Raw genomic sequence first — 12,159 nt, 5'->3', positions numbered from 1 at the left:
CCAGCGTGGCTTTGGCACAGCAATAACAGCATTTAAAACATGGCAGCTAATTACAGGACAGGGCGAACCGGTCTTGTGGGAAATCTGGACCACTCCCAGTGAATGTTTCCATATTGCTGCATTATAGGTGCTGTCCTCCACCCCCCCCCCCCCCCCCCACACCTTTTTATCCAATCCTGTGCCCTGGGTTATTAGGGCAGGAAGCTCCACAGAGGGCAACCTTTATTGAGGGAGATGGCAGAGTCCTGAGTGCCACCTCCACCAGCCCACAAATTGGCACACTGGGCAGGAAGAGTTTCCATGACCTCACCGGGTTGGCCAAGGGCTCACTCCCTTACCTCTCATCCACTCAGTGCCATTAACTGACTAATTACAAGGAAACCTCTGGAAACAATTACAAAGTATTTACAGCATAAAAACAGACCAGAGCTTGACAGGGTAGATGCAGGGAGGATATTTACTCTGGCTGAGGAGTCTAGAACCAAGGGTCACAGTCTCAGAATAAGGGGTTGGCCATTTAGGACTGAGATGAGGAGAAACTTATTCATTCAGAGGGTGGTGCATCTTTGGAATTCTCTACCCCAGAAGACTGTGGAGGCTCAGTCTTTGAATATGTTCAAGACAGAGATCCACAGATTTTTTGTTATTAAGGGAATCAAGGGATATGGAAATAGAGCAGGAAAATGGAGTTGAGGTAGAAGATCATCCTTGATCTCATTGAATGGTGGAGCAGGCTCAAGGGGCCAAATGGTCTACTCCTGCTCCTAATTCTTATGTTCTTATGTTCATACGACCCAGCAGGTCCATGCCTGTGTTTATGCTCCACATGAGCCTCCTCCCACCCTTCTTCATCTAACCCCATCAATAATAAGGCACCAGAATAGCTCCAAACCAATGGGAGGACTCTTATTCCCTGTCATAATGGATCCTGCTAATCCTGAAAGAGAGGTGTTTAAAGGTTGCCTGCACCCGCAAGTCTGATAAGAATACTACACGTGCAGATATAAGAATCCTTGTCAATCACATTCCTTTGAACCTATGAGGATAAAATTCTTTCACAGGAGCATAAATCAGGTGATTCCAGATCGTCCGCAAGTTGTGTACGTCACCTGATTTTCCTTCCCTTAACGTAAAGCAAAAGAGGGAGCACAGGCAGTTTCAGCTTTATGTGGGCTGCCATAGTATCGCAACGACCATGCAATTAGCCACTATTATGTAAGGAGTCATGTGAGTGTTTACATGGCTAAACAAGCTTCTGTGCCTTCTAGGAAGAGGCCAGGCATTCAGCTGAACAGCCAAGAGAGGGAGAGTGCAGTTCCTCCATGGAGGCTGGAGCGATGACTCCCCTCGGCTGAAGAGCCAAGAGAGTCTGATCACAGAACAATAATTTGGTCACATAGATCTCAAGAGGAGGCAGTGGAGGAGTCCAATACACCCATCTGTAACACATTGCATGAAGTTTCTTATGACGTGCAAAACACACTGGAGAGTGTGACAGTGTAACTAATCTCTACAGTAACAACAGGCCAGGCAACGGTTCTCAGGACACACATGGTTTCCGGCGTGGCAGCCAGCACTACTTCAAGGGTCAGCCTGAACATGACATGCTCACAGAGCTTTCAAGACTTGATTGGGACTATGCAGTCTGCAGTGACACCAGCAAGTAGCCCATCTGAGCCTGTGCCCTGCACCAATGAGCTACAAAGAGTGGTAGCAGATTCTGCTGTCTCTCATGGTACCATAAATGACAGGGGAAGTCTTGAAGAGAAGCTTATGAGCAGCAAACAGTAATAATCAATTTCCAGGCAAAATTTCACAAAGCTTCAGATATCTGAACCAAGGTGACTGCCCGAATGCAGCATCTGCCTCAGGGATATTGCATAAGGGACCATTACATAAGGGGCGATATTCTCAGAGGCGGGGTTTGGAGTGGTAATTTGGGGAAGTTGTGTGCAGAGCTTTGCTATGCCTGTCCTCCACCATTGACTTGCGGCAGAGTTGGCTGGCTCCAGCTGCTACTGCAGACTTAAAGGTTTTACTGAAGATAATTTTGCTTCCAACTTTGTTGGTGTGGTGTTGTAATAAGGCCGTACCACCTTGTTTTACTGCTTTTAGCACCCGAAGAACACCCCCAAAAAAAACTGCCATTAAGAAGAAGGGAAAACCAGCCCATTGTCCACACTCACACATTAATAATAATGAGGTACCAGGGGTCCCCATGCCAGTGGAGCCATAGCCCACCTAGAGTCAACACCTTCAGGAAAGCAAAGAAGATAATTGACAGGGACATAAATAAACAAACACCATTTCTGTCCCAATTAATGCCTAAGAACATTTCAAATATGGAATAATCTCTGGGAAACCCCAATGGCATAGTGAGTAAATAAAACTCCTTATCGGAAGAATTGAATAAAAAATCCCAGACAATGGGCAAAATTGTATAGGAAGAACTGAATTGTTCAAGATTTTATGTGTGATCCCACTTAACTTCAATGTTGTCCTACAGAAGCCAACACAGTTAACGAAAGTCACTGTCATACCTTAAGAACGTAATCGATAATCAACTGAAAATGATGTTATTTAGCTACATTTGTAACAGTCTGGTTGGCACCGTTCTAAACTTTAAACATCCGTGATCACAGGAAAAGATATGCGCATAGGTTGATAGAAACAAATTCATTCAATATTACAGCATTAATTTGAGTTACCCCAACATTTAAGCCATATTCAGAAACTAAGATTGCAGCATGTACTAGGCACAGTTCCAGGTTCACTGACATGTAAGTCTGTTTTCGGGTTAATTCTCTAACTCTGATTTTTAGTTCCAATCTGTTCTGTGTAATAGAAGATTTACATTTTGATAAAGTGTCCATTTGGAGTTTGTCAAGCCCTCATTTGTTGACCTCCTGCATAGTGGTCTCCTTTAATGCCCTTTTCAAAATCTCATGGTTCAAAAGCTTCTAAAAATCTTTTTCCTTTTGAACCTTCTGAAAAACCTTTCAAAACACTGTCTAAAATTAGATGACCATATTACAGCTGAACACACTTCAGGCAATCGGGCCAATCAGAGTAAACAAACTCGTTGTCCTTGATCATTTAAAAAGAGATAATTCAACCAGAAATTGTACCAGAAAAGCTTTTCACCCTTGCATTTTGATGTGTGAAAATATCTGTGGAATGCTGTATTAAGTATTGTGTCAAGGTTTTTACTAGATTGTCTGTCACAAAACCAGAAAGAACATGTCCCTTTTTTCTTTCATTGACATAGACGATGTCAGTTGTGGCTCGGTGGAAGTGCTCTCACCTCTCAGTTAGAAGGTTGTGAGTTCAAGTCACACTCCAGTGTATAATCCAGGCTGGCATTCCAGTGCAGTACTGAGGGAGCGCTGTACTGTCGGAGGGGGTCCTCTTTTGGGTGAGACGTTTACTGAAGCCCCGTCTGCCCTCTCAGTTGGATCCCATGGCACTATTCAAAGAAGCAAGGGAGTTTTCCCGGTGTTCTAGCTGATATTTATCCATCAAACAACATCGCTAAAACAGATTATCTGGCCATTTATCTCATTGCTGTTTGTGGGACCTTGCTACATATAGATTGGCTACTGTGTTTACCTACATTACAACAGTGAATACATTTCAAAAGTACTTCATTGCCTGTAAGCGTTTTGGGAAGTTGAAGTGCTCTATAAATGGGACTCATTTTCAAGTTGGTTATCAAACACAGGTCTAGATTCTATTAGTTAATTTGCTTTCTTGTCACTCTTGATGCTACAATTTCAAATTGATTGCACTATAAAACTAATATTAGTTGAAGTAACATAATATTCGTTTGACGGAAGAAGAATCTCAAGGAGGCTTTTGAAGGCAGGTAGGTAATAAGGTGAAGATATGGGAGAGCAAGTTTCAGAGGATGGAAGCATAGTAGGTGAAGCAAAGGGAGTAGGGAAAAAAAGAGTAGGCCAACATAAAAGTGCAAGGGTTATGCATGGCTGTAAGAGATCACTGAGAATGTGGGCAGAGCATGGATGAGGGCGTTAAAGTCAATCCTTGTGGTGTGGGTGGGGCAGTGAGATGTGTGCTGTAATAGAGAGCTCCCCTAGTGGACTATTGCTCCACCTAGTGGACTAATGTGGTAGTGCAACTAATGCTGTATATATTAAAGGATCATGTGACAAGGTCACAATACAAGTTCCTGTAGAGCCATCTTGTGTGAAGTATGCTTAGTGATGCTGTAAGGAAAATATCACATTGGCAATGAAGATAGGATAATCGGATTCCCTAGCTGAAATTTTTGTTGATGGATAATTCTTCCAACCAACACAAAGACTTTGAGAGGATCTTTGTTTTGCAGAACAGCTAAAAATCCAAGTTAAATTTCAAACACACTTGTCGACATTGCCTGATCTGATTGCCATTACAGAGACGTGGTTGCAAGGTGACCAAGGCTAAGAACTAAATATTCAGGGGTATTTGCCATTTTGTAAGGATAAGCAGAAAGGAAAACGAGGTGGGGTAGCTCTGTTAATAAGGGATGAGATCAGAGCAGTAGTGAGAAATGATATTGGCTCAGAAGATCAAGATGTAGAATCAGTTTGGGTAGAGATAAGAAATAATAAGGGAAAGAAGTCACAATGTGGTCTGCAGTCCCCCAAACAGCAGCCACATTGTAGGATAGATTATAAATCAAGATATAATGACGGCTTGTAAGAATGGTACTGCAATAATCATGTGCAATTTTAATCTTCATATCGATTGGACAAATCAAATTGGAAAAGGTAGCCTTGAGGAAGAGTTCACAGGGTGTATTCGGGATGGTTTCTTGGAACAATATGTTGTGGAACCAACCAGGGAGCAGACTATTCTAGGTCTGGTAATGTGTAACAAGTCTGGATTAATTAATGATTTCACAGTGAAAGATCCTCTTGGGAAGAGTGATCATAGCATGGTAGAATTTCAAATTCAGTTTGAGGGTGAGAAAGCTAGGTCTCAAACTAGTGTCCTGAACTTAAATAAAGGTAATTACAAAGGTATGATGGCACAGTTGGTTAAAGTGGACTGGGCAAATATATTAAAGGGTAAGATTGTAGAAAAGCAGTGGCAAACATTTAAGGAGATATTTCATAATTCTCAGCAAAGATTTATTCCAGTGAGAAAAAAAAGATGGTAAGAGAATGATGGACCATTCCTGGCTAACTAAGGAAGTAAAGGAGGGTATAAAATTGAAAACAAAGGCATACAATGTTGCAAAGAACAGTGGAAGGCCAGAGGATTGGGAAGTATTTAGAAACCAGCAAAGCACGACTACAAAAATGATAAAGACAGAGAAGATAGCATATGAGAGTAAACTAGCAAGAAATATAAAAACGGACAGTAAGAGTTTCTACAGATATATAAAAAGGAAGCGAGTAGCTAAAGTAAATGTTAGAGGATGAGACTGGAAACAGGGACATGGCAGAGACTTTGAACAAATATTTTGTATAGGTCTTCATAGTAGAAGACACTAAAAACATCCCAATAATTGGTAATCAAGGAGCTATTGCCAGGGGTGGGGCGGGGGGGACTTAAAACAATCACTATCACTCGAGATAAAGTCCTCAGTAAACTAAAAGGACTAAAGGTGGACAAGTTCCCTGGACCTGATGGCCTGCATCCTAGGCTCTTAAAAGAAGTGGCAGCAGAGATAATGGATGCATTGGTTGTAATCTACCAAAATTCCCTGAATTCTGGAGAGTTCCCAGCAGACTGGAAAAATAGAAAGCAGTAAACTATGGACCAGTTAGCCTAACATCTGTCATTGGGAAAATGCTGGAATCCATCATTAAGGAAGTAGTAGTAGCATATTTAGTGGACTATTGCTCCACCTAGTGGACTAATTGATAATGTAACTAATGCTGTATATAATAAAAGGATCATGTGACAAGGTCACATGACAAGTTCCTGTAGCGCCATCTTGTGTGTATTGTGCTTAGTGATGTCATAAGGAAAATATCACATAGGCTGTGGCACAGTGAGGTGTGGGGTAGTGAGGTTTGAGTCCTGGCAGTGAGGTGTGGGCCTATGTGGAGGGTCTTGAGCAGGGAATGGTCTGAGAGGTTGGAGGGTAATTACAAGGGTAACAGTGCACTGGGACCTTCCTGATCTTAATGTCTCAGTGGCACACCGGACTGAAATAGGCTCAAACTAAAGATTGAATGAAAAGCCTCCCATCCCTTTACCTTGGCACCTGTTCTTTGACCATTGCTGCTTTAAGATGCACATGAGGATCACTTTAGAAATGCAAGTTGTTGTTATTGTTACTGCAGCTCTCAAATGAGGCAACAGTCGAGTGGGTGGGGTGGAGTGGGCGTGGAACTACAATGGCATCAACATCCCTGGGCTAGTGATTGGATAAACAAGCCAGTTCCTGCTCCTCATCATCATCCACTAATCTTCACTGGAATGTGTGCTGATGTCAGGAAAGGACAGGAACAGATTTGGCGGTGATGCACCACGTGGATGAATGGCCCACTGTTGTTCACTGTCCTGGCCCATGATGAATGGCCACTTAGGTGAGATATGGAGGGTGACAGATTTCCATTGAACCACACCTCACCATGAATTAGCGCTGTCAGAAAGGAAGGGAGAAAAAGAATTGGGGGAGGAGCAAAAACAAGTCATATAGAGGATACATACTGGAGACTTATTGTATATGATATCAATCTAATGTGTGGACCCAAAAAGGTCTAGTGATAACGTCCTGAATGCATTACAATTGTGTCTGCTTGCTGGATAGTATATGCAGTGCATTACCAAAATGTTTCCCCCAATTAAAATCTCATTATATTTTAGATAAGCAGTTCAATTAATAATCTCAGGAAGTTGCCCCATAGCTCACAGGTTAAATGTAATACAAGACCAAAAGAGTAGAATACATGTCAGAGAAAGATCAAACGTCCAGAGCTCTGGCCAGATCATACTTTGAATCCTGTCTCCAGTTTCTGATCACCGAAACACAAGGGAGCCATTCAGGAGCTGGAGGCAGTGCAGTGAAGTGTCACAAGACTGATCTCGACTGTCAAAGGCCTGAGTTATGAGGAAAGATTAGAGAAACTGGGGCTTTGTAGCCTGGGGGAGAGGGTATCTGAGAGGTGATCGATCATATAGGAGCATGTAAGATAGTTAAGAATGGAAAAGGTAAATTCTGACAATTATGTTAGATTAAGTTGGGAGAGTAGAACAACAGAACTCAAGTTCAAACCAGTAAAGGATATTTTGAGGATTAATAGCAGGAAATTCCTCTTCACACAAAGAGAGGTTAATGTGTGGAATAAACTTGAGTAGTGGACACAAAAGCCCTGGAATCATTTAAGAAACAATAGGATGCTGCAATATGGTGAGCTTAAAATGTCTCTGGATGGATGAAGCAAGATAGATTAAATGGGTTTTCTCATCCGTAATTATCTTCTGATTTGTTGGGTGCTGCTGAGCTTTACAGACTGGGCAATATTTCAGGTTTGGTTTCAGAAATAACTACAAAAAGTAACTGTTTAAACTTCCAGTTGGTCAGAAAGTAGGAATAAAAGTTAGGTGGATTTAATGTGGACTAATGTTTTGGGCTCAGTGAAATCAGGAAGGTTCACTATAGGAAAAAACTGGTTCTTTCACTGTTGTCATGGCTGCGACACCAGGGATTGTTTAATTGTCTAATTTAAGTTGGGCAGTAGGGAAGATTGGTTAGTATGAGCTAACCATTTCAACAGTGAGTACTGTTCTGTTAGGATTGTTCTGATGTTGATCTTATTTTAGGATTCATCATGATTCAACATCCAATGAGAAGGGAAACAGAAACGTTTTAACGCAAGATCAAATATAGCAGCAATCAGCAGTACCAGTCACTTCACAAATTCCAGTTCACCAATTGCTTTAACTGCAGTCTGATAACTGACACATTGTCAGAGACCGGTAGATACGTGGCTGTCTATAAATGCTCATACTCAAACTGATATGAAACACTGGCACTTACTGAAGTAAAAGCATGACTATAAATCCCTATTATGTTATTACATTGGTAGATCCGGGACAGTTTTATGAAAGACCACAGTCTGGGGCATGGACTTGGCCAAGGGCAATAAAGCAACTCTATTGGAATAAGTTGATTCAAAATATTTTCTCTTACCTCTCTTCCTCCCTTCCTCCCAGCTTCAGTAACATCCCAGAGCTGGCGAGAACTGGGTGGTGTCCGAGAGATAGAGTTGAACTGCCAGGGTATGGGAGGTATACAACTGTATACTAGTTTATTGTGTTAAGCAGCAGTGGGGAAATGAATCAGAGGGGTTCGGTTCACTAGGCTGATTCCGGAGATGAGGGGGTTACCTTATGATGATAGATTGAGTAGACTGGGTCTTTACTCGTTGGAGTTCAGAAGGATGAGGGGTGATCTTATAGAAACATTTAAAATCATGAAAGGGATAGACAAGATAGAGGCAGAGAGGTTGTTTCCACTGGTCGGGGAGACTAGAACTAGGGGGCACAGCCTCAAAATATGGGGGAGTCAATTTAAAACCGAGTTGAGAAGGAATTTCTTCTCCCAGAGGGTTGTGAATCTGTGGAATTCTCTGCCCAAGGAAGCAGTTGAGGCTAGCTCATTGAATGTAGTCAAGTCACAGATAGATAGATTTTTAACCAATAAGGGAATTAAGGGTTACGGGGAGAGGGCGGGTAAGTGGAGCTGAGTCCATGATCTTATTGAATGGCGGAGCAGGCTCGAGGGGCTAGATGGCCTACTCCTGTTCCTAATTCTTATGTTCTTATGTTCTTATGGAACATCATTCGTTTTCATAGAAAGAACTTGCATTTACGCTGCACGCTTCACAATCTCAGGACGTCCCAAAAGTGCCATACAGCCAATGAGGTACTTTTGAAGTTTAGTCACTGTTATTGTAGGAAATGTGGCAGCCAAATTTGTGCACAGCAAGGCCCCATAAAAATCAATGAATAAATGATCAGATAACACAAAAGCAAAATACTGCAAATGCTGGAATCTGGAATAAAAACAGAAAATGCTGGAGGTCTCAGCAGGTCAGGCAACATCTTTGCAGAGGAAGCAGAGTTAATGTTTCTGGTCGATGACCCTTCATCAGAACTGGAGAGTATTCAGAAAGAACAGGTTCTTAACAAGCACTGAAAGGGGGAGGGAAAGAAAGAACAAAAGGGAAGGTCTGTGAAAGGTTGGAAGACAGGAGAGATTAGAGACACAAAAGGGATGATGGCCCAAATTCAAATGGTAATGCCCGGAGTTAGAAAAACATTAGTCAAGATAAGGTGTGAATGGCAGGATAATGACCAGCTACCATTAGAGACAAGGAGAAAAAAAGAAAGAAACACGCTCTGAGGGGAGAGGGGAGTGTGAGAGGGGGGAAAGGGAGCCAATGATTGGCAGCGGTTACACTCTGAAATCTGTTTTAGGTGTTGGTTGAGGGATAAATGTTGGTCAGGACATTGGATGAACTCCCCTGCTCGTCTTCAAAATAGTGCCATGAGATCTTTTACATCCACCTGAAAAGGCAGACGTGGCCCCGTTTTAATGTCTCATCTGAAAGATGTCACCTCCAACAGTGCAGCACTCCCACAATCAGCCCAGATTTTATGCTAAATCTCTCATGTTAGTGACATCTTTTATGCTGGTTGGAAGCAGCACCTAGAGCAATGTCTGTACGGTTGGTGCCTTCACTCAAGTTCCAGGGATATTAGGCCGGAAGGTGAGGGGTGTGCGGGGTAGATTGGCTAGTATATGCACAAACTTCAACTAGCTGCACCCCTGAGAGCAGCAATTCTATTGAGAGGACGGTACGCCACCAGTGGCCCTGAACCATACGATATGTACAACTTCGCTTTGCCCGTATATGGGAAGGAAGGAGAATAGTTCTATATAAACTGAATCTCGTGGATGGTAATTCACATGCACACAGTAATAAAACATAACAGCACACTTTAGCTTCAGTTATAAGCACTTTCAATCTTTATTCTCGCAAAAATGAGTTTGGGGAAACTTCATATCCACCGCATTTACCATTCAATAGCTTCAATATATGTCATAATGTTGCTATTTATACACTGCATACAACCAAACAGAATCATACAGCACAGAAGGAGGCCATTCGTCCCATTGTGCCTGTGCCAACACTTTGAAAGAGCTATCCAATTAGTCCCACTCCCCTGCTCTTTCCCCACAGCCCTGCAAATTTATCCTTTTACTTATCCAGTTCCCTTCATGAAAGTTACGATTGAATCTGCTTCCACTGACCTTTCAGGCAGTGCATTCCGGATCATAACAACTCGTGGAGTTAGTACTTGGAGGCACTGCTCTCACAGACAAGGTCTGGTCACACTGAAGGGCTTGGCGAAGCATGCTGCAAATTCCTCTTGCTTTGTCCGTTACCGTAATGACTTAGTTCTAAACTTTGCTACAAGTTATATTGAATTTCCAATCTAGAAGAGCTGCAATATTTGGTTAGTTAAGAAGCGAAAAAGATACGGATCTGGTGATACATTAAACTATCTCTTTATTCCAGATTCGGACTGATCTGCTTTGCATTTCCAGCCTGGTGATTCTTATGCTGTTAATTTAAATTTTCAGCATTTGCAGTTTTTCTTTTGATTTTTTGCAGTAAATTAGAACTGTGATTTTCAAACTTTTCTGTTTGGGAGAGTCCCTGACATATTATCAGAGACCTCCCCACCCGTGTCTGAATGTCTGAAATATAGCTACCCAATGGAAAGCAGTGCTATCATTGCAGGAAACATTTTTTTAAATTAATACACAGCAAAAGAATTAGTAAGCTAATAGGTCAAAAATACAAAAATCTAATAAAACCGAAATAAATCTGATCACTTCACAAACCCATTGGAATCTTCTCATAGAATCTTAAAATCTTATAGTATAGAAGGAGGCCGTTTGGTCTATTGTGCCTGTGCTGGTTCTTTGAAAGAGCTACCCAATTAGTGCCACTCCTTTGCTCTTTCCCCATAGCCCATCAATTTTTTCTATTTTGAGCATTTATCTAAATCCCTTTGGAAAGTTACTACAGAATCTGCTTCCACCACTCATTCAGGCTGTGTATTTGATTCTTCTCACCCCAGTTTTAGAATCAACATTAAATATACTTGGTGAGTATTCCATTTTTTCATAGTAGAATATTATTTTTCGACCAGTAATTTTTTTTTACAGTATTAAGTATGATTGTCTCAAACTGACACAGATTATATTGATGCATCTCAGTTTCATTCCACACCAGCAGTTTTTGACAGTATACTCCTTACCTTGGTGTGATTCCAGCTAACTTTCAGCGAGCAGTTGACTACAAGTTTTGCTGTCTGACAGTGATGCTTTTATCCTCTCTGAGTTGAGAGTGAGAAGCTATTATTGAAATCACTGCAGTCCCTATGCGGATAGATTCAACCAATCGGTGGCTGAGGCTCACCACATCCCTCAGACCAGCTACATCAGTTGCAACTTAATGAAGCTTAAATGATGCAGCAAAATCTTTTAAAGGACCCAGAACCTTGTTAGAACTTGAGCAGAGGAACACAGATTGTCTCTGCAAAATTGTGATGATCTGCATTGTCCCTGATGAATATCACACTATGGGTTCTGTTTTACATCTTAGATCGATGATACTATCCATGATTTATTAAGATTTGTTAAATGATTGTAGGTGACCCATTTACTCATGCACAATGATTACCTCATTCTTATATCTGCCCAATGTTCTGCCCTTCTCTCCTGAAGAAGCGAATTCATGCAGGGGAATAGATAACGCTAAACCTACTCAAATAATTAATTGGGATGCAGTTCGAATATTGTGTCCAGTTTTGGGTGCTCTACCTTAGGAAGGATGTCAAGGCCATGGGACGGGTGCAGAAGAGATCAATTAAGGTGATACCAGGGATGAGCAGTTTTAGTTGTGAGGAGAGATTAGAGAAACTGGAATTTGTTTCATTAGAACAGAGAAGGTAAAGAGGAAATCTAATAGAGGTGCTCAAAATTATGAAGAGCTTTGAAAAGGGAAATAGGGAAACTGATTGGATATGGCAGTATAGTAAATATGGTACAGGACTAGCAAATTACAGTTCAAATCCCATCAAGGGAAGTTGTGCATATTAGATTCAATAAATGTGGTAGTT

At 41.6% G+C, this 12,159-nt stretch overlaps 1 protein-coding gene across 1 annotated transcript in view; it reads right to left on the bottom strand.

Annotated features, from left to right (window-relative positions):
• LOC139259416 (protein S100-B-like) overlaps window positions 1–11,398 on the bottom strand; it is a 40,115-nt gene extending 28,717 nt beyond the window's left edge. The window contains exon 1 of the mRNA XM_070874879.1: window positions 11,296–11,398. The gene's annotated coding sequence lies outside the window, so the exon portion shown is untranslated. The remainder of the gene's footprint in view (window positions 1–11,295) is intronic.
• Between the last annotated feature and the right edge of the window lie 761 nt (window positions 11,399–12,159).

The sequence above is a fragment of the Pristiophorus japonicus genome, chromosome 3, assembly GCF_044704955.1.
Source record: "Pristiophorus japonicus isolate sPriJap1 chromosome 3, sPriJap1.hap1, whole genome shotgun sequence".
Taxonomy (NCBI): domain Eukaryota; kingdom Metazoa; phylum Chordata; class Chondrichthyes; family Pristiophoridae; genus Pristiophorus; species Pristiophorus japonicus.
The sequence above is the reverse complement of the archived record's forward strand: the minus strand, read 5'-3'. Positions and strand labels throughout refer to the sequence as shown.